The sequence below is a fragment of the Narcine bancroftii genome, chromosome 2 (assembly GCF_036971445.1).
Source record: "Narcine bancroftii isolate sNarBan1 chromosome 2, sNarBan1.hap1, whole genome shotgun sequence".
Classification (NCBI taxonomy): domain Eukaryota; kingdom Metazoa; phylum Chordata; class Chondrichthyes; order Torpediniformes; family Narcinidae; genus Narcine; species Narcine bancroftii.
The window spans coordinates 248,960,016-248,984,084 of NC_091470.1; the positions used below are offsets into that span (position 1 = coordinate 248,960,016).

The 24,069-nt window shown below is 45.2% G+C and overlaps 1 protein-coding gene across 11 annotated transcripts in view; it reads right to left on the reverse strand.

Annotated features, from left to right (window-relative positions):
• Positions 1-24,069, reverse strand: part of LOC138755215 (myelin basic protein-like) — a 169,253-nt gene that overhangs the window by 104,583 nt on the left and 40,601 nt on the right. Inside the window, exon 2 of one of the 11 annotated variants that reach the window (XM_069920798.1) lies at positions 17,155-17,272. The exons of the other annotated variants lie outside the window; for them this stretch is intronic. The gene's annotated coding sequence lies outside the window, so the exon portion shown is untranslated. The remainder of the gene's footprint in view (positions 1-17,154; positions 17,273-24,069) is intronic. 11 annotated transcript variants of the gene reach the window in all.

Below are 24,069 nucleotides of genomic sequence, written 5' to 3' on the forward strand. Positions count from 1 at the left end.
AATTGGCCTTGGGAAAGTGATCAAGCAGTGGTAATGTCAGAGGGGTAAGCAAGGAAAAATCCATCCAACCAGTGTTCGAATCAGAGATCATAGAAATCACTAGGATCAATTTCACTCATTGATATATCATTTGTTTATAAATGAAACCTAAGCTTTTACAAATGTAAGACTTAATAAGTTAAAACCATATAACCATTTTACAGAGCGGAAACAGGCCAGGTTGACCTTTCGAGTCCTCACCGGTTCACTAGAACAACTCCACTAGCTCAAACCTCCCGCTCTCCGCCAATAACCCTCCAACCCCCTCTCCTCCACGTACACATCTAACCTTCTCTTAAATTTGTGAATAAGATTCCTAGAATTGGCCTTGGGTCTGTATCATTGTAGCTATTAAAGTTGGAAATGCAGGAGTTAATAAAATTTCTTGCTTTGCAAACATCTCAACACATCAAAGGAAATGAAATATCTCCACCTGAAGCCCAGGAACTAATAGAAAAACCACGACCAACTACTTGCTGATACCATGTTACAATTAGTACTTCAATGTACTCAAGGTCTATAACCAAACATCAAACAACTCAAGAGGGAAAAAAAATATCATTTGGAAAAGCATCATAAATATGCAAGAGCTTCAAGACAGTGGTCAATCAACACAACAAATGAGGAATAATCCCCCCCCCACCCCACCAGAGGGTGGTTGGAACATGGAACGAGCAGCCAGAAGTACCAGAAGTGAACACAATTATATAGTTGCAAAGGACAAGTACATGGACAGAAAAGGTTTAAAAGGACACGGGCCATGCACAGGCAAATGGGACCAAGGCAGATCAACTTGGTCAACATGGACAAAAAGGGCCAGTTTTCATGCTGTAAAATTCTGACAACATCCATGACAGAACTTCCTACCACATTTGTCCTATTTCTTGCATTCTGGCTCTGATCCCAATCCACCCACTCAGAAGGAAATAGTTCTTCTTGATTTAGTTTTCCACCCCACCAGCCTTCAGATTCACTGGATATAATAATATTCTTAGACATCACCTCCAAATGCACCACCTCTACCAGTTACAAACGCAAGGATGGCCAAATCATAGAAACACCATCACCTGGAAGCTGCTCTCCAAGCTATACACCAGTGGTTCTCAACCTTTCTTCTTTCCACTCAGATAATCCCTATGACATCAGTGCTCCATGATTAGTAAGGTGGTATGTGAGTGGGAAGGGAAGGTTGAGAATCACTGCTCCAGACACAATAGTTACTGAAATCTTTTGGTTGAGAAAAATGGTCTTTGGCCCATTTCCTTTGGAGTTATGAAACTGCATCCAATGAGTCAATTAGGTGCAATTAAAACGGTGGTTTCAAACATTTTCTTTCCATCCACATACCACCTTAAGCAATCCCTTACTAATCACAGAGCACCTATTGCATAGTGGATACTTAAAGTGAGTGGAAAGAAAATGGTTGAGAACCACTGCTATACATCGTCCTGACTTGGAAATTCCCTTACACCCAATGGATCAAAATTCTCCCTCCAGAAGAGCATTGTGGGTATATCCATACCTCAAATTGCAGCTCACCATCATCTTCTGAAGGATGACAAGGGATGGATCATTTGGGGCTAACAAAGATATTTCTTTTACATTAAAATTACCAAATACCGTACAAGTATGCAGTTGGCAGGACACCTAGGTGACCTGAGCCTGTAACTTGACCTCTCCATCTCACTCCCACACTGAACCATCTTACACTGTTCTAATGAACTGCTTCATCTGACTTGACACGGTTAATGCAACGCTGTTACAGAGCCAACGACTGGGGTACAAATCTGGCACTGTCTGCAAGGAGTTTTGTTTTTTTAACATTCTCTCCATTTCTACATGGGTTTCCTCTTGATGCTCTGGTTTCCTCCCACCATTCAAAACATACTGGGGGTGTAGGTCCAATTGGACAGCACAGGGTTGTGGGCTGAAAAGGCCAGTTACCGTGCTGCATGTCTAAATTCATAGCAGCCCCTCTATTTCACTGATTTTGGATGATCCACCATTCTAACATATATCTCATATTCCCAGCATTCAGCATCTTTCTTTTTTGTCCTCTATATTTTGGGCGTCGGAGCTTTGATAGCAAGGCCAATATTTATTGCCTGTCTCTAACTGCCCTTGAACTGAGTGGTTCCCTCGGTCATTTCAGAGTTCAATACCTTGGGTGGGTCAAGTCCAAGCTAAGTGGACAAGGTCAACAAATTTCTGCTGATAAAGAAAAAAAAAAAATCAGCAAATTGATTTTTTTTAAATAAAAAGTCAATCCAGCAGCTTTTACAGTCACAGCAATTTAAATTTCACAGCTGCCATGGTGGGATTTGAACTGTGATCTCTGGATTGAACTCTCCACACCCATCTACACCAATCCCACTTGTCTGTGTCAATTTCATAACCCAGTGCTTCTCAATCTTTTTCTTTCCACTCACATCCCACTTTAAGTATTCCCTATGCCATAGGTGCTCTGTGATTAGTAAGGGATTGCTTAAGGTGGTATGTGGGTGGAATGAAAAAGGTTGAAAACCACTGTTTTAATCGTACCTAACTGACTCATTATGTGCAGGGTTTCGTAACTCCAAAGGAAATGGGCCAAACACAATTTTTCTCAAGCAAAAGATTTCAGTAACAAATGGGTCTAGTGCAGTAGTTTTCAACCTTCCCTTCCCACTCACATGCCACCTTAAGCAATCCCTTACTAATCACGGAGCACCGATGGCACAGGGATTACTTAGTGGTATGTGAGTGGAAAGAAAAAGGTTGAGAACCACTGCATTATCCCCCATGTATTAATCTGTCAGAGGCCTCTTAAATGTTGCTATTGTTCCTGCCTTTGCTACCTCATTCCAGTTACCAACTGCTCTTTATGTGAAAAGATTACCACTCATCTCCTTTCAGAGTCATCCCTCTCTCCTCACGTCCAAGTGCTCTGGTTTTAGAAACCCCTACCATGGAGAAACAAGCACAGGCTATCTACCCCATCAATGGTCTCTGGGTGAGAAGTCTAGCAATGTATCCTCTGCACCATCACTGCTCCAGTTCTTCACATTTCATTGGTTTTCTCCTTCAACTGGTCCCACCACAACTTGCACGAATCAGAATGCATGATTAAAACAACACAATTTTGCATCTCTATAACCATGAATACTTATCTACTTATTCATTTGTCATTGCATTCATCTACTCTACTTGCATTTTTGACAATAAACTTATCAGCCCCTCCACCATTCCTCTGCCACTCATTTCTAACTATTCCCAGTTATAATGCAGTCACCTGTCTGAGATGTTAACAGGTTTTCATCTCCACTGAGAGACTGCATGACCTACTGAGTATTTGCAAGATGTGTTTTTGTGTTTAATATCTCCTTGTAGTCTGGCGCCAAGTCATTGTTTGCTAACAGGACTATGACACATTTGGGATGGTTAACCAAGTACAATTGTTGTACAAAGGCAATATTCCATACATTTCATGCCAAACCAGACTCCCTCATGTCAGTGTGTCTCAGCACCACCACAAATCACCCAGTGCATTGAACTGACATGTTATTATCGACTTAGTGCAATGAATATTTATGTTTCTCAAGAATGTTAGTCATTTCAGTAATTGCACTGTCACCAATAATTTTCCTCAGTTTCCCATTAAAGTTTTGCCAGCTCACCCTCTCATGCCTTCATACCTCTGCATAGGCAGCATTTTGTTGATTCAATTTCTCTTGAGCAATCCCGTAATTTTTTTTGGGCAAAGCTGCTGGGGAGAGGTTGGCCAAATGTGGATTGATCTGAAGACGCTTCACAGCCACCAATTGAAATTTTAAATCCAAGTTCACTGTTAAGGGTCTCCAGATCAATCCACATTTGGCCAATCTCTCTCTATTGCTCATATCCACTAACTGAGGCCACACTCTGGTAAATCTCTTCTGCATTCTTTCCAAAGCTTCCACAACCTTCCTGTAAAAGGACAATCAGAAGTGAACACAACACAGCTATTCCCCGATATACATCCAAGTTCCATTCTGATTGACTGGTCATATTGTAAATCAAGTCATTTTCAATTCCAAACTGAGAGTCTTCCTCGGCTTCTTGTCAGATCTATCAGCAGGGGATGGGTTTTCCCTCTTACTCGCCATCTTCTCTGGTGAGCTTACCGAATGGAAACTGAGAGACACTCACTATCGTATGCATGCAGCCATCATTTTATTTATTCAATTATTTATGTTTGTTTATTTATCTATCTATCTAGTGGCATAGATCGCAAGTCGGGGAGAGGCTGTATTCTAAACGTGACCTAACCAATTTTATACAGCTGCAACATGATGTCCTGATTTTTACACTCAGAGATCCAAATGATCAAGGCAAGTCTGCCGTTTGCCTTTTTGAGCCACCTATCTTCTTGGCACTGTTACTTTCAGGGAGTGATGGAATTACCCCCAATACACAATGCTCTGACAAGTCTGACTGTGTACTTCCCTTTTGCAATCAACTTTTCAAAATGCATCCCCTCACATTAGAAACTTCATCTTCCATTTCTCTGTCCAAATTTCCAATGAATCAACATTAATCTGCATTCTTTGACAACCTTCTTTCTATACACAATTCCTCCAACTTTTGTGACACCTGCAAACTTACTAATGAGACCAATTTTACATCGGTCTAGCATAGTTAGCATGGACAAGATGGGCCAAAATGTCTATTTCCATGATGTAAAAGTCTGATTCTATACATTATAAGTAGCAGAGGTCCCAGCAATGATCCCTTGTGAATGTTTCCAATTTTCAAACTACCCAAAGACAATTCCAAAAATATTGTGTATAAATTCCTTCTTAAAATAAAGTACTAAAACTTCCCTACCTCACAACCCTATTTTTCTTTCATCCATGTATCTGAAAATGCCCCTAATGTTTCAGCTTCCACCACCATTCCTGGTAAGACATTCCAGGCTCCCATAATTCTTTAAAAAAAAACATCCCTGATGTCTCCCCTAAACTTCCCTCCATTAACTTTGTACATATGTTCTCTGGTGTTTGCTGGTCCTGCCCTGGGAAACTGCTGCTGGCTGTCCACCCGGTCGATGCCTCTCATAATCTTGTCTCCTCTCATCCTTCTAAATAGAAAAGTCCCAGCTCTGCTATCTTTCCCAATCCAGGCAACATCCTGGTAAATCTCCTTTTCGCCCTCTCCACAGCTTCTACATCCTTTCTAACAATGAAGTGACCAGAACTGAAAAATAACCTGACAAAGCAGACAAAGATTTGGGGCTTCAATTGAGAGATACTAGAAACCACAAAGATTTTTTAATATACAAATACAGTGAGATATAATGACATAGAACATACCATCTCCAATGAACAATTTCAAAAGGAACTAAATTTGCAAAGCTATCAGCTATAATGTAGCAGATGGTCTGCACACAACACACGAGGCCATTCAACCCAGTGGGCTCATGCCAGCAAAGCAATCATAACAGAAATATTTCTTGCCCCTGCAACTTGTTCTCTCCTACATGCACATCAGCTATCTTTGATTCTTTTGCCCATTAATCTGCCTACACTTATTCCGAATGTGAAAGGAAACCAGCACAGTCACAGGAAGAATGAGCGAAATCCACACAGTGAGTGGAGATCAGATTCAAACCAGGGCCCCTAGTGCTGTGAAATGTTGGCAATAACAACTGCATCACCTTGGAATTGCAAGATCCACCCCCCCCCCCCCACCCAACCACCCCTCCCCCAGATGGTCTGATATCAACAATGTTGTTTGGAAGCACTGGCCAGGACACTGGGAAGAACTCCCCTATTTTCAATTACATGCACCATTGCAACTTTTGAAAGCAGGCAACTCCCAGGATAATATTTTATCCAAAAGATGGGACCCCAGACAGACAACATCCCCTCAGAACATCTGGGTCTACGGAGTGGACTTTAAAGAAAACACACCATATCCCATCTCTCAAACAAGAAAGCTACAACAGTTCATTGTAAATAGTGAGTCCTGAGCCAATTTCTTACTGCTTAATTACTGTTGGCAGTCGCATCAGTAATTCCCTTGCCAGCTAAGACTCAATAAAACAATGCCAAAATGGCATGTGCTAGACACAATGATCTGAATTGTTGATATGACAATTAATTCAGAACATGACAAAAAGCATCAGCACTTTGTTTCATTGGAAGTTTATTATTTGATTAGAAAGGACACACTTTGAGCTCATCATCTTGGCAGTTAACACCAGAAACCAACAATTTATTCATTAGCATTACCTCATTGTGATCATACACCAACAGAACAAGTCATTTACAGATGTAGTGTTGCCCCAGTTAAAGTAATCCACTTAACAGCAAACCCAAATTTGGCAAGAAAAATCTCACCAAAATGCAGAGTATTAGCACACTGCCCAAACAATTTTGACACCACATTTCCATTTAACATGGAAATATGGTGTCTGAATCTATGCTGGTTCACAGAAATCCCATTCCTCAATTTTCCTAGTAACCTGGTCTCCCCACATTCCCATCAACCCATCCTTAAGTTTCTACCACAACAATACACAAGGAGCAACTTAACAATGGCTAATTAACTGTGTTAGAGTTTATAATCAAGTATGTACTAGTAAAATGTTCAGATGCACTGAAATTCTTATTTGCTGCAGCCAAACAGGTATGCAAGATAGACCTAGTGTTATGGGCCCAGAGGACCCCAAAACCCAGCAGCAATAGAAATTCACCAAGACAAATGGTTACTTAAACAAAAGCTGCTTTTAATCATCTTTAAACATGAAAGCAGGATCAAATTTTAACATTACTATTAACTTAACCTCCTTCTAATTCTAAGCACGTGTATGTAATGTGTGTACAAGTTCAGAGAAGTTCTTAATTTACAGCCCAATCTCACTTCTCACTCCTCCAAGTTCACAGGCATCAGGCAATTCTTATACGGTGCACAGAATTTAATATTTATGAATGTTCACCAGGCTTTGGTGCTTGAAAGGTAAGTGGTTACCACTCAGGAAGGCTCTTGTTGGTTTTCAGAGAGAGATTGGTTGCTCGTTGGACACAAACTGATTCCTTCCGAACAGCCACTTCAGTGTCTTGCCAAATAAACTTGCCCCATCAGAGTTTTCCAGATGATGACCTCTTTCTTTTAGGTCATTCCAGAGTTCCTTTTCTGTTTCCCTCATCTCAGATGAAGCATTATATAGCCAGTGATCTCCTCTTGTATGGCTTTGAACAGGCTGAACTAAGAGCTCACAACCAGTCTTCAAAATGGGGTTTTTCCACAAGTGTGCCAGCTTGTCCTGTTCCAGTCCCAGCTGCTGCTGCTGAACTGAAGAACTGAATTCTCTCTCTCTCTCTCTCTGAGAAAAACCATATGACCCTCTAAGAACAGCAAACTGTACTCAGACAGATTGTAGCACCAGACCCAATCTTCTGAGTCCGTTCATCTGTTGCCTTCCAAAACAATAATCCATTGCTCCATAGCATGTCCAATTAATACCTACTTGTGAAGTCCTTATAGGCATCCTTCAAAGTTTTTGCAAAAGCACCCAGAGCCTGGACTGTCTGGTTTGAGCAGAGTTCTGGCATTTTAAATGAGATCTGTTTTGTGAAGTGTTTGTGTGACCTACACTAAAAAAAACCCCACAATTTATCTCCTTTAAAACATATCTATATACAACATAAAATACAACATAATCCTTCACACTAGTAAAATCACACAGAAATGCTGCAGGAACTCGATCGATCTCACAGCATATATTACTGACTTTTAGGCCGTCTTCTTCACAATACAACTAAAGGACAGGAAGATGTCAGAATAAAGACTGGAGTCTGGCAGGGGAGGATGGATAAAGAGAGATAAATAGACATACACAGCTGCAGTTAATGGGGGAAAAAAGTGATGCAGTCAGATCTTTTGGTGTTCATGGAGTAGTTTATGGTGACAGTAGTACTGAGAGGCTCAAGAACCTGATGACGGATGGACAAAAACGGTTGTTCGACTTCATTATTTCCAACTCTTAAATGAGAGGACATCTGTAACGAGTTGTGGTGGCCTCCTGAACCCGATCTGACTTGAATAATGATAACAATGAAAGAGGCCTTTTGGCCCAACATGCTGACCATCAAATAACCATCTGCACACATTCCATTTGCCCTCTGGTCGAAACACCTTTAGAATGGCAAAAAGTTTTTTTTTTTGCTAGCCTTGCCTCTCAGAACTTTGTCTACCCCCATCAGTTTTCACCCCTCAGCCTCGTCCACTCCAAGGAAAACAAATCCAGTTTATTCAGTTCTCCAACCTTGTTCAAAGCTGTCCAGAACCTAATGGCAGAACTGGATCCAGTTGAGTCACCTTCAGCTGCCAGGCTCCAGTTCCACCATCTGACCATAAAACAGCTAACATTATACTGACCTAAGCATGCTGAAATGTTAAATGTTTCCACAACAGGTAAAGAAGGCACATGTTGTTTGATGATGCAGCTAAATAACAAATCATAACTTCTTGATAAACAATACTCATCCTGGAAAAGGGCTTTATATTTGGGAAGTAGATTGTTGGCTTGTTTCACTGGTCCCTTTCACACCTGCACCCCATAAGTGTCCTGGGATAGGAATGGGGGTTTGGCTTTTCACACTTCACCATTCTTAACTGGGACATTGAATGCTGTTACGCTGCAAGGGGCCATCCCAGGGTTAGAACTGTTCTACCTTCTACCAGTGATGTCATGACGCATCGAGCAGTGGTGAACCTTCTCTAAATCCTGATCAATCTATTATGATCTTGTATTTAAACAAAATTAATCATGCCCAATTATAACATAATTAAGCTTTATGTACAACACAGTATGAGCCCTTCAGCCCATGTTGTTGTTGTGCCAACCTATATAAACCTTTATAAAGGGACCATGGGAAAGTGCAAGCAATATTGGACAATTTTTAGGCAGGTGGGAAAATTGGTAGCACTCAATTTATATAACATGGGAAAGTTGGTAGCACTATCATGTACAATTTATAAATACCGTGGGGGGAAAAGCAATGGCAGACCTGCTCTCCCAGAATTCCATGTGGCAGAGAAAGGGCTGTATGCCTGGCTGCATGCATGAAGCATTCATAGAAGGATTTCCCTGCCACACAACATTCTGAGAAGTCAGGTCCGCCATTGCATTTCCCCCCATGATCTTTATAAATTGTGCACTATAGTGCGATCAATTTTCCCACATTGTTTCAAAATTGTCCGTTATTGCTAATTATTTCCTCGCTGCAACTTCACCATGGCAAAGTTTATACCTCCATTTCAATCTTTTCTTTCTCACGTACGTTCCTGCACTCATGCAAAAATTTGGATCCTTTCAATCCCACAATGCAATTACCCATTTCACACTTGCCTGATTGAAACGCCGGCACCTGCAGACGCTGGGGATTGTACCAAGGGTCAAGGACGTCAATCCCTGGCGTTAGATTATGTCACCTGACGCCGGTGTTGAGCTGATTTTGCTTTCACACGTGCCACTTTAAAGGCCGATTGGCTGTTAATTCCTGGGATCATTTGTAAGTGTGAAAGGGGCTAAATATACTTGACAAATTTGGAGAATGAACAAAAAAAAAATCACATAGGTTGAAGGACCTTAGACTTGAATATTAACATTCGCCACAAATGTGGCCCAACTTGCTGAATGTTTCATGCATTTATAATTTTTTTTATGTAAAATTGTCTGAAGCACTCCTAATTTTCACATATTGAAATTTGTCAATTAGTTCCTTAATAAGTCTTTTTTTAAATGTCCTCATTGCTTGTTCATTACAAAAAAAGGTAAGTTCTGAAGGAGGGCATCCTTCCAAGTACAAATAGAATCAGAAATGTGAATTTAATTTTTCAGCTCTCTGATCCAACCATCTCTTGCCACAATTCTCCCCCACTCATTTCCTCAAAAGCAGAAATCCAAATGTTAGTTCCCGAGATAGTGTGCAGGCAGGGGGAAAAAAATTGCTCGCTCCTGGCACCACAGCAAATACATCCATTTTCTTGATGAGTCACATAGCTTGGACCAATGCAGGAGGTTAAAGGATAAAAGCAATGTGCAATGCATGCATGCACCTCCTCCCAAACACAAGGACTGCAAATTCTGCTCCAGGTTTAACCAATGGTTGGGAACATTGGCCTAATGAATTGAATGGAAAGATAAGGCTGCTGGGGTATTAGATACAATTATATTATTATTATGTTTCGTTTAAACTAGTTTCATTGTACCCAATTTACTTTTCAAGTGTGTGCTTGCATGTATATCTAGGCATGTACACATATATCAGTCCTTTCATTCTTTTTCACTCATCTTTAACAAATCAGTTGGAGTGCCAGTTTTAGCCTCATTAAATCTCAAGGCTATCTGACAGCAGATGGCAGCCCTTGGTCAAGAGAGCCCCTGATCTGCCAAACATCTACACACAATGCCTGCACCAGCTCCACCCACCAGTGGAACACAGCACTGTTCAAAGACATACTAGTTATAGCTACTTAGTTCAAAGGCAGGTAACCAGGACTCTTAGGGTCAGCAGAAGGCTTGGCCCAAAAGGGAGGGACCATGCTTATATTCTTCCCCTAAATGGATTGGACCCTGATAAATTTGCATAAACAAAGAGGAAAGTCTGCACCTACCCCTGCCATACTCAGCCTGGCTCTTGCTTTCTTTAAATGTCATCACCACAGAATTTCCTTTCACTGACATTCACAAAGCAAGGCAGTGTGGAAAATACACCAACCCTGTAAAGTAACAGGAATTTCAGCACAGCATTCCGAGCAATTCCAAAAATACAAGGCCATCAATCCAAGCGGGAAACACTTTCTCCCACCACAGAAGCTACCCAACCTGCAAACCATTTCCAGGATTTTTCAGCAGGTGCACGTTTTGCTTTTGTGCAAAATAATTTTCCAACAGTTTCAAAATCTCCAACTAGTAATCAAATAGCTGCAATGTTAACACTTGCTGTTATCAATCATGCCAGCCAGTGCCCAAGAAGAACAGAGTGAGTTACTTCAATGTAATTGAAATGGTTTGAGAGGTTGATCATAGCCAGAATTGACTCACACCCAAGACCCAGACCCTCTGCAATTTCATCAATTACTGTTCATCTTTCAACGTCATCATTCCCCTCAATGCTGGTCAGCAACCTTCAAAAGCTGGGCCAGCTTCTCCAACTGGATCCATGACTTCCTCATCAGGGGACTACAGTCAGTGAGGATCGATCGGTAACAATGTCTCCTCATTGACAATCAGCACAGATGCATGTCAAGGATGCATCTGTGATTAGTCCACTGCTCTCCCTAGACCCACGACTGTGGGGCTAGGCATAATTCAAATGCCACCTACAAATTTGCCAATGACATCACAGTAGTCCACAGAATCACAGATGCCGATGAGGAAGTGTACAGGAGGGAGATAGATCAGTTAGTTGAGTGGTGTCTCTACAAAAACCTTGCACTCAATGTTAGCAAAACTAAGGAATTGATTGTGGACACGAAGAAGGAGAAATCTGGAGAACACAAACCAGGCTTCATCGAGAAGACAGTGGTGGAGAGGGAAAGAATGCCAAATTCCTGGCTGTCAACATCTCTGAAGATATTTCCTGAAGCCTTCATGTCAATGCAATCAAGAAGTCGGCTTGCCAGTGGATGTACTTCATTAGGAGTTTGAGGAGATTTGGTATGTCACCAAAGGCTCTTTGAAATTTCTATAGGTCTATCACGAACAGCATTCTGACTGGCTGCATCACCGTCTGGTATGGAGGTGCCAATGCTCAGGACAGGAACAGGCAACAGAGAATTATGAACTCAGCCAGCACCTTAACTGGTGTTCGACTTTATTCCATGAAGGACATCTTTAAGAGGCAGTATCTCAAGAAAGAAGCATCCATCATCAAGGACCCTCACCACCCAGGCCATGTCCACTTCTCACTGCTACCATCAGGAAGGAAGTCCAGGACCCTGAAGACACACACCCAAGGTTACATAAACAGCTTCTTCCCCCTCAGCCATCAGATTTCTGAATGGACAATGAACTAGTTGACACTACTTCACTTTTTCTTTTTTTTTGCACTAATTATTTATTTTTTAATATTTTTATTTACAGAACTAACATTTATTGCAATTTTGCACCTGTAATTCACAATACTGCTCCTGCAGAACAACATGTTCATGACAAACCAGATTCTGACCTTGACACAAAAGGCTTTAAAGCCAAACTAGAAAAAAAATTAAAACAACTTCTAAATCAGCGTGCGATGCGCTACACTGCAATCAAACAGGCTCAAACTACAAATGCTGTACCAAAGGCTTTAATTAGTTTAATACTTGTACACAAGGTTCAGTCAATGATGGAGAAAACCCTGTACTGGGCAATCCCGTTGACCATGTCAGCAATACGGGTTAGTGGGTAGGCGTCCAGCTGACTATAGTCAATGACCATCCTTGGTTTACTGCCCCCTTTGACTACCAAGACCTGGGCTCACCAGGGTCTAGTGCTGTGCTCAATTACCCCTCCCGCCCGAAGCCATTGCACCTTGGCTTTGATGAAGGCCCTGTTGGCTGCACTGTAACACCTGCCCTTGGCCGCAATGGGCTTGCAGTCTGGCGCCAGATAGTTTAAGAGGGAGGGAGGGAGGGTGTACCGTAAGGTGGACAGTCTACAGGTGGAGTGGTGGCGGTTGCTAGGTTTGGCATAGTGGACAGTGAGCCACCAAAAGCTAGAGTGACACTGTGGAGATCAATCAGGAAATCTAATCGCAGGATAACTGGGGCTCAGAGATTTGGCATGACCAGGAGCCTGAACTCTTTGTATACTTTCCTTCACACAGCCAAATTTACAGAACAGCAACTCCAGCCCTGTGATGGAGTGGTCCTGGGACATAAAAGCAATGGAAATGTTCACTGGATGTACTTTGAGCGCCAGCGTACAGACCACATGCAGGTGCATGAAGCTCTCAGTACTACCGCTATTGAAGAGACGTTTTATTACCTTCCCACTGACAGCGATGTCCATCATTGAGCGCCCGAGTCTGTGGGGGATGTTGCCTGGTGGTCACTAGGACCAACTCAGAGTCGAGTTGCTGCTCCAAGCTGGCAGCAGTGAGTGGCAGTTAGAAGGTGCAGGTGGCATCATCATCACCGCATGTACCAGCGTGGGGAGCGACAAGTGCATAATCCGGGGCTGTTTGTGCACGCACACATTGACCACGTTGCTGGGGCAGAAATGATGTGTTCCGTGCAGAAGTCAGCTGGTCTAAGAAGGCATACCCCTGGGGAGCACACGGCAGCAGCATGGTTTGACAGCTGTGCCGGCAGTGATGTCACCGGTGCTGGTGGAAGTAATGGGTGGAGAAATGGTGCAGCCTGATAATCACACGTGGAGGCACCTGGAGGGTTGAGGAGGGCTTCCGACGGGTCGCGGAGGGCCATAGGGCTTCTGGTGGGTTTAGAGAGGCATCCTTTGGTAAAGTGGCCTTTCTTATTGCATCGGGAACAGTGCGAGTTCCTCATGGGGTAGTTCTTTCAGGAGCGTCTGATGGACACACACCGGGTCCCGCAGTAATTACACTGTAGGAGGCATCAACTGCGATCACTTCTCCACAGTTGGGCCCCTCAGCAGCGGCAGGATTCTTTGTCAGCCAGGCCAGGGGAGGTGGCAGGTGTGCATCAAAGGCTTATGTGTGGTGGGCTACAGCTTCCAGAGAATGGACCACATCAATGATCCTCGTGAGGGAAGCATTGCTTTCTTCTAGCAGTCTCTGTCAGATTGCCCTCAATCACAGGCCTCGCACATACACATCCCAGATGAGTCACTCCACTTACCCAGAAGTCACCCCGGTCGGTCTCCGTCATGCACAGGCACGCCAGTTTATGCAGTGCCCCAAGGTAAGCCTCTACTGTCTCAACTGGCTATTGTAGCCTGATGCCAAGCAGGTACCTGGAGCATTTGCTGGATGCTGGTAGGATGGCTATCAGATCATACTCTATACAGTCATGGATCGTCTGAAACTTGAATGAGCCTAGTTTTGTGTACAGTACCACGTCTCTTTTGGTCTGAATTGATAACCTCAGGCTGAGTGTGGATGATTGCCCCAATCGCATATTTCCAGATCTTGAAGTGGGCTGGAGCTTCCGAGGGTGGGGGGGAGGGGGGTTGATATCCAGCTTTTCTATGCTGATGAACTTCTCCACGGATCTTTTAAATTTAAGCTAATTAAATTGTGATGCGCTGCAGTGCGAAAGAACAGGCTCAAACTATGAAGGCCTACTAATTAATTTAAAACTGGCACACAAGGTTCAGTATTCCTTCTGGCTCCATGTGCACAACTGCCGACACAAGGGCCAGCATGAGCCTTTATACGGGGCCGGTGATTGGCAGGAAGTAGATGGAGCCAACCTCCCAGGTTACCTCCCTGCAGGTACAGGAGGTTTCCCCCTGCAGCAGGCAGAAAGGAATGCAGGCAATCACAATCCGGTGGTTGTATCGCCACACAGAAGTCCAAAAGTCACCAATCTACCATGTGGCACAATTAACTACCAGTATATAATTAGAATCTCAGATGCACAAAAGCAAATCCTTCATGTTGATGGTTATGCCCATCTACACTAACCCCTTGAACCTACACTATGACCATATTCTTCTATGCTTTGCCTAGTTAATTGACTGTCCAAATGTTTCTTTATAACTGTACTTGATTCAATTTCTGCCTCTGGCAGCCAGCTCCAAATGTCAAAAAAATTACCCCCACAATACCCATTTAAATTCCTTCCTCTCACATTAAACCTACACCCTCTTGATTTTGATACCCTTACCAAGGGAGAAAAAGATTCCAATAATCTACACTATCAATGTCTCTCAATCTTACATCTATCATGCCACTCCTCAACCTCCTTTACAGCCCAGTGTAATTAGGTTGGCCAATTTATTACTTAGCATTGTACTCATTTTTATAGTCAACATTTTATGTAAAAAAGAAACAAGTACCTCAACAATAGTGTGTGACTTACCCTCATGAACATAGCCACAAGACAGCACAGGCAGGTTGTTTGACACCAATTAAAGCAACTCACTACATGCAGTTCAGAACAATCTCACTTCCCCACAGAAACCATCTGTACATGGTCACCCCAACACATTGTTAAAATAAATGAGACCAGAGGCTGGGAAAAAAAAAATGGATCAACACACAAAATGCTGGAGGACATCAGCGGGTCAAGTAGGATCCATGGAAGGAATCATTGAAGAGCTTTGGCCTGAAATGTTGATCATATATTATCTGAATGGCTTTTCCAGTTTCTACATGTTCTGTTATTGATGTTCACACAAGGAAACACAGGAGGCACAGAGATGGAGAGATGTGAACAAAAAGATGTGAACAAAAAGAGATCAAGACACACAAGGCAGAGAGCACAATGGATTCACCCACTCAAACCAGCAACCATCACAAAATGCTTGAATATGGACTCATTTCTGTAAATATCCCAACCTGACAGAGGCAGGAACTGAATAGGAGGAGGCTAGTGCTTCTCAGAAAGTCGAAAGATACAAGCAGCCCAAGTCACTTCCTGTTTTGCCCGCAGATTTCAAAATCCTTACAACAGATCACAAAGGGAAAATGAATCAAAGTACTGAAAGAGCCTATGTATGTGTCGCATACATTATCTAATTCATCTTGCTGCAGTCTCTCCCCCAAGCTCTGCAAAAGATTCCCGTGAACTATTTAACCAAACTCTTTCGCAAAGATGCTATCAACACTCAATCCAGATCTCTTCACAACCTCCTGTGTGGGGGATGGGAAATAATTTCTCATCACCACCTTTTTTTTTGCTACCAGTTACAAAAGAAGCCATACTATCACTGGAAAAATACAATAATCAAAGTTTCAATTCCACTTAAATGACTATATATAGATTCTATATGCTTGCAGGTTCTATTTATGCCCTCTCCCTCTCGATCAACTGCAGTGAACTGGGATTCACTCGTAGGGGATTGTGCTGATGGCTGGCCCCACCTCCCAGCTCCACCCCCATCTGCTCACATACAACCCCGGTTTCCCACCTATACCCAGAGCCCTTCCGAAGACAACTGTGAGACCCTACCCTCAGCCATGAGAACTTTTATTCGCGCTACAATTTTTATTCCCTAAACGATGGAAGCACTGCTCAAGCCAGGGACACTGCTGAAAGACCCTCTGTCCCCCGACACGATGAGGAGTTAATGTACTAGCTAGACTGCTTCCAGGCCTACCTGAACATGACCAGAGATGTCTTCCACACCGATGAACTCAGGAGGTCTGCCCTCATTTCGAGGGAAGGAACGAAAGGGTATGCAGTCATCAGGGAATGCTCTGCATATGATGTTGCTATCGAGGCGTTAAAGGAACAGCACCTGAAGGCACAAAAAGAGGTCCCAGCGAGGCACCGACTCGCTCTACATCACCAATGGCCAGGAGAGACCATTGATGACTACCTGCTGGATCTGTGGACACTTGCCAAGAAGAAGGTATGAAGTGGCTATGGGCTGCGTTCGTGAAGAACAGATCCGGGACACCCTAATGTGGGATAAATGAGGCAGTGACTGCTTGAGTCAGGTAAGAAGGACCACGTTGAACTGGTCAAATCGTTGGAACAGGCCAAGCTCGAGAATGACATCCACAAAACTAGTGAGCTCACTCACTCAGGTGACCCTTCCAAGGACCGGCTGCCCCACTACCCTACCTTAATAGCTGCTGCTTCCCGTGCTAGGGAGTGCTCCCAAGCTAGGGAGTGCTTTTTCTGCCAGCACCCCGGATCTTGTTGCCCAGCTAAAGGTTCAGTGTGTTCCAGCTGTGGCAAGAAAGGAAATTGGGCAAGGGTTTGCCATGCGAGGGGAAGCCTAGGGAATTCCATGGCCTGCACCACTCCCACATCCAAATCCAGCCCCAAGCCATCTGCCCCAAATTCACACGAACCTACTTGCTGCACTACACGCCGATGGAGGGTGGCAGTGACGAAACTGCTCGAAAAGGCTCGGCAGTCATCTTGCCGCTGCTCAAATTCAAACTCTGCATATCATCGGAGGAGGGAGAGTGGCCACCTTGCCGCGCCATGAGGTCGACGCCATCTTACCCACGGGCAACCCAGGATGGTGGGGGCCACTCAAGTGAGGAGAATGGAGTCTCCGGGGTCCTTGCCTCGATGGTTCCAGATCAGGACAGACCTCATCAACTCAGCAAATCCACAGTGACTGTGAAGGTAAACAGACATTCCACTAAATGCCTAATCGACACAGGCTCTACTAAAAGCTTCATAGACTCAAGGACTGCGCAAAAATACAACCTGAAGATGTATCCTTCCAATTATCGCATATTCCTTGCATCTCATTCACCTAAAACGACATTGTATAGTACATTTGTCATTTGAAGGGTGGGGGGGGGGGGGAATTTTGTAAGATTCGCCTGTATGTACTTGATGAATTATGTGCTCTGGTGTGGTTGGGTCTGGACTTCCTGTGTTACCTTAAAAGCATTTCTGGTCCCCTCCCCCTGTAACGATTCAGAACAGAGGGCCCCTGAAAATCAGAACCTACATGCAGCCTCTCCACATTGAATAGCGACCCCCCCTCCTCTCTTCCCAAATCTGTCTTCTGACTGCAAACCTATTGCTACCAAGAACAGGAGGTCCAGCACAGCAGACCGAGATTTCATAAAGTCTGAGACACAATACTTGCTCGACGAAAGCATCATCGAACCTAGCACCAGGCTGTGGAGAGTGCAAGTGGTAGTGGTAAAAGGGGAAAACAAGTCCAGGGTAGTAATTGACTATAGCCAAACTATTAACCAGTACACAACGCCTGGACACATAACCCCTCCTTCAAATTTCGGACATGGTGAATAATATTGTGTAATATCAGGTCTATTCAACCATCGACCTGAAAGCTGCTTATCACAAGCTGCCAATCCGTTCTGAGGACTGTCCATTTACGGCATTTGAGGGATAACGGTTGTCTCCATCAATTCCGTAGGGTCCTTTTTGGTATCACTAATGGGGCTTCTAACCTCCAGAGGCAGATGGACAGAATGGTGGATGAGTATGGGTTGAAGCCTACCTTCAACCTCAATAACATCACCATCTGTGGCCATACCTTGGAAGACCATGATGCCATCCTCCAGAGTTTTCTCCATGCGGCGAAAGCCCTGAACCTCACTTATAACTCTTGCAAGTGTATGTTCAGGACTAAATGTCCAGCTATCCTTGGCTACATGGTGGAGAATGACATCATTGGCCCCGATCCTGATAGGATGTGCCCTCTGTTAGAGCTCCCCATCCCCAGTACCACAAAGGCTTTGAGGAGATGCCTAGGGTTTTTCTCATATTACACCTAGTGGATCCCTAAATATGCTGATAAGGTTCACCCTTTCTTAAAAGCCACTAATTTCTGCCTCTTGGCTGAAGCCCAAACAGCTTTTAACTCCCTGCAGAACCACATTGTGAAAATCGCCATGCAAGCGGTGGACGAGAATGTACCTTTCCAAGTGGAAAGTGACCCTTCGGATGTAGCCCTGGCTGCTACCCTCAACTAGGCGAGCAGGCCAGTTGCATTTTTTTTTGCAGACATTACAAGACCATGAGCTCCAGAACCCATCAGTGGAAAAGGAGGCTCAAGCCATTGTAGAAGCCATGAGACACTGCAGACACTACGTGGCTGGTAGGAAATTCACACTGCTCACTGACTCTCTCACATTCATGCTTAATAATGTCAAATGGGTAAAATCAAAAATAACAAGATTGCTAGGTGGAGGATCAAGTTCTCCACCTACAATTATATTATTGCCTATCGGCCAGGAGCTCTTGATTACCCTCCAGATGGCTTATCCAGAGGAAGCTGTGCCTTTTTTTACACACCAGCCAACTGCGGTCTCTGCATAATGAGCTCTGCCATCCAGGCATCACCCACGTGGTTCATTTTGTCAAGGCTCGCAATCTTCCCTCATCCATGGAAGATATCAAGGAAATGACCGGACTGCACGGAGTGCAAGCCACACTTGATCAAGTCATCCATGCCCTTCGAACAGTTCAGTGTCGATTTTAAGGGATCTCTCCCCTCCACGAACGGGAACATTTTCTTCCTCTCTATCACTGATGGGTACTCCCACTTCCCCTTCGCCATTCCATGTCCAGACACATCCACTTCATCAGCCATAAAGGCCCTCGATTCCATTTTCACCCTGTTCATGTATCCCAGCTATATTCATAGCGACCGGGGGTGATCCTTTATGAGTGATGAGCTACATCACTACCTCCTGGCAAGGGGTCGCAGGTCTGCTTCTCCTCAGTGTGCTGTCCTGAGAAGCTTGTCAAGCTGTACAGAGTAGCAACAGGATGAAATGGAGCTCATAGGGAGAGGTCCTCCCTATGGAGCTCCATTTCATCCTGTTGCTACTATGTACAGCGACCAAAGCTTCTCAGGAAGCACATGAGGAGAAGGAAGACTGACCCCTTGGTGGAAAGGGTGAAACTGCTCCACGCTAATCCCACGTATGCCTATGTGGAGTATCCAGATGGCAGGGAGGACACAGTCTCCATCAGGTACCTGGCACCTGCCAGAACAGAGGGAATGTTGCCTCAAGGGCCCTGTGAGCCATGGCGCTCATTCTCGCCATCCCCAGTCAGGGCCTCGGGGGATCTGGATCAGGAGGAAAGTGCATCCCCTCCATCATTGAGCCAGAGACCCAGCCCGCCACTTCTTCCCCACAAGGACCAGGAGACTCAAGGAGCTGAAGGCCCCCCAGTGCTAAGGCACTCCACCAGGATCTCCAGACCCCTGGACCTCTTAAATCTGTAAATTTGTTAATAACTGTATATTTTTTTGACTTTTTTTTCTTTTCTGAACCCATGTTCTCTGTCTTTATTCACAGACCTTAAATTCTGAAGGGTTGAATGCAGTGAACTGGATTCACTGGTAGTGTGTTGTGCTGATGGCTGGCTCCGTCTCCTGGCCGCACCCCCATCTGCTCACATACAACCCCGGTTTCCCGTCTAAACCCAGAACCCTTCTAAAGACTACTCTGAGACCCTACCCTCAGTTATAAGCTAATAAAAGCATTTGTTCTCCCTCCAGTTGTGAGAACTTTTACTCACAGTACAGCAACTCAAAAGGAGTGGGTCAAATGCATAAAATCATCTGAAGATCTGTCCTGGGGCCATCATGAAGCAGGCTCGCCAGGGCTAGAATGTATTAAGAGTTTGAGGAGATTTAGTATATCACAATAGATTTGAAATTTTTTACTGGTATCCCATGAGAGCATTCTGATTGGCATTCTGGTATGGAGATGCCAAGGGCCAGGACAGGAAGTGGCTTGAGTGAGTTGTGAACTCTGCCAGCACCATCAGGGGCACCAGTCTTCACTCCATTAAGGTCATCTACAAGAGGCGGTGTCTCAAGAAAGCAGCCTCTATCATCAAGGCAGCACGGTTGATGTAGCGGTTAGCCCAACATCTTTACAGCACCAGTGAACGGGGCCAGTATTCAAATCCTGTGCTGTCTGCAAGGAATTTGTACATTTTTCTCCCCATGTCTGCGTAGGTTTTCCCCAGGGGGTTCCTCCCACCATTCTAAATCGCTCAGGGGTGTAGTTTAATTGGGTGTAAATTGAGAAACACCAATTTGTGGGCAGAAATGGCCTGTTACCATGCTGTAAGTCTAAATTTTAAAAACATTAAAAATCAAGGACCTTCGCCACCCAGGCCATGCCCTGCTATCATCAGTTAAGAGCAACAGGAGCTTGAAGACGAACACCCAAGGGTTATATTATATACAAATTTCTTTAAAAGAGATTGTGGGGTTCAGTGTTGGTCACTTCACAAACAGTAACAAAACACATCTCATTTAAAATGCAAGAGCTTTGCTGAAGTCAGACATGCAGGCACCAGTGATTTTTGCAAAGCCAATGGAACTGATTTGGAATTTCAAAACTAGGTGTGGAAAATTCCAGAATCAAGTGCTGATAAAGATCTTTCAAGGATTGGGTTTGGAGCCCTGCAAGAAGTTCTTTTTTCCCCACAAAGAACAGGATTGGAGTGTCAGGTGAGAGTCAGTTCGACAATTGAGGCTGCAGCATGACAAGCTGGCAGATTGTTGAAAAATCCCATTTTGAAGATGGGTTGTGAGTTCTGAGTTCAGCCTGTTTAAAACCCTTGTAGCCCTTACAAGAGGAAATGGCTGGCTAGAGTGTTTCTCCTGAAATAAGGGAAACAAGAGCAACTCTGTGGTGACCTGGAAGAAGAGGTTATAATTTGGAAAACCCATGATGGAGCAAGTTTCTTCACCAAGACAGTGAAGTGGCTGATTGGAGGAAATCAGTTTGTGTGTTTTGAACGAGCAACAAATTTCTCTCTCTGAAAACCAACAAGAACCTTCCTGAGCGGTAACAATTTACCTTTAAGCACTAGAGCCTGGTGAAAATCCATAAATGTGTACTCTGCTACTGAATGATCTCACGACCAGACGGGTTGAGTTCAGTGGGCAAAAACTCCTTTATTCAGGTCTGCCTGGCTGGTCTTATGTTCCCAGCCCATACCTGGCTGAGAACCACGACGGGGCATCACGTGGGCCATAGAGTGCGAGCTTCTGAGCCTGGTGCCAAAGTCGGGGAGAAACCCCCGACAGCGCCATTTTGGCCGGCTGCCGCACTGCGAACGTAACCTGCAGGGCCGGTTCGCCTGCCTAATGGCGTGCTGCCACACAGCGCCCCCCAGAACCAGCGCCAATGTCCTTTTTTGCTGGGTGGCCTCGCTTCTTGGGTTGAGCCGTGACCACTGGTTCGTTGGGGTCAAGGTGTGCTGGCTTTAATCTGTCCACAGTAAACAGTTCCCTCTTACCACTGATGTCCAGTGGTCTTTGAAGGGCTGTGGAAGGGCCTTGCCTGATAAAAACATAATCTGTGGAATACAGCTCACTGGGGACGTAAGAGGCTCGTGTGTCGTGTCTGGGCGGTGGTGGGGATGTGAAGGAATCCAACTGGGCCAGGAGGCGGGGAAGTAAACCGTGCGGTGACTGTTGCGGGTTGTGAGGTGCATTGATAAACTCATCAGGCAGGGCTAGCAGTGCACCATAGACCAGCTCGGCCAATGACACCTGCAGGTCTTCTTTGGGTGTCGAGTGGATGCCCAGGAGTACCCAAGGCAGCTCATCCACCCAGTTGGGGCCAGTGAGACGGGCCATAAGGGCCGACTTAAGGTGGCAGTGCAATCACTCGACCAGTCCATTGGCCTGTGGGTGATAGGTCGTTGTGTGACGTAGCTCGTTTCCCAGTCTGTTGGCGAGCTGTGCTCAGAGTGCGGAGGTGAACTGCACATCAAGGTCGCTGGTGAGGCAGGTCAGAATGATGAACTGGGCAACCCAACCGGTCAAAAGTGCTGTGGAGGCATCTGGCATCGGGATCACCTCGGCCAACGAGTGATGCGGTCTACCACCGTGAAAAGGTAACAGTTACCTCGGGAAACGGGTAAGGGGCCAACAATGTCCACATGTATTTGGCTGAACCGTTCTCAAACGTGTTCAAAATCCTGCACGGGCGCTCTGGTGTGCCGTGTGCCTGTGTACCTTGGAAAGCTGGCAATGGGTGCAGGTTCTGGCCCAGTCTGCAATCTGCTTTCGAAGTCCGCGCCAGACGAAGCGTTCTGCCACCTTATGAACCATTGACCTGATGGAAGGGAGGGAAAGGTCGTGGATATGGTGGAAGACTTGCCTGCGCCACTGCTGGGGAACCACTGGTCGCGGGGTGCTCGTGGAGACATTGCACAGGACAGTATCATCACCGAGAGGAGTCGGGAGGTCCTGGAACCGCAGGCCCGTGATGGCTGTCCTGAAGGTCTGTGTCTCCTCGTCTAACTTCTGATCCCGGGAAAGCTGGTCGTTGTCTAGGCCGGATGTCAGCAAGCAAATGGCCGGTCAGGAGAGTGCGTCAGCGACCACAATGTCTTTCCCTGCCTTGTGCCGAATGTCAGTGGTGAACTCTGACACAAAGGACAGGTGACGTTGCTGGCAGGCTGACCAGGGATCTCTAGCCATAGCGAACACCTGAGTGAGGGGTTTGCGGTCGGTAAAAATGATGAAAGGCCTCCCCTCCAAGAAATAGCAAAAATAACACACAGCAAGGTACATGCCCAGCATGTCAAATGCACTATACTTGCGCTGTGGCGGACAAAGAAGTCAGCTAAAGAATGGCAGTGGTTTCCACTGTCCGTTAACCAGCTGCTCCAGGATGGCAACGACGGCGGTGGCAGAGGCATTGGCGGAGTGCGCTATATGAAGGTCAGAGCGTGGGTGGACGAGGAGGGTAGCCTTCGCGAGGGCAACTTTCGTGGTTTCGAATGCCCTGTTGGCCTCTGGAGTCCAGGCGAGTGTCTTGTCCTTGGCCGCAATGAGGGCGAATAGTGGCTGCATGAATCATGCAGCGCTTGGAATGAATCTGTTATAGAAGTTGACCATACCCGCGAATTCTTGTAGCCCCTTGAGGTTGTCCAGGTCTCTCTGATTGCAGTGACCTTTGTAGCAGCTGGTATAGCTCCTTCGGCCATGATGGTATGGCCCAGGAACTGCATGGACTCTTTCCCAAACTGGCATTTGGTCGGGTTCATCATTAGGCTGAAGTCAGCCAGTCGGGAGAAGAGGTTGCGCAGGTGAGACTTGTGTTGTGCCCAGTCTCTGCTGGCGACAAGAATGCCGTCCAGATAAATGAACACGAAATTTAAATCCCTACCCACCATATCCATGAGGCGCTGGAAGGTCTGGGTGGTGTTCTTGAGCCAGAAAGGCATGCGTAGAAATTCGAACAAGCCGAAGGGGGTGATGATGGCCGTTTTGGGTATGTCCTCATGGTGCACCGGGATTTGATGATACCCGCGCACCAGGTCGACCTTGGAGAACACCCTCGCGTCATGCAGGTTGACCGTAAAGTCCTGAATGTGAGGGATGGGGTAATGGTCAAGTACTGTCGCGTCATTAAGCCGTCGATAATCTCTGCAGGGGTGCTAACAGCT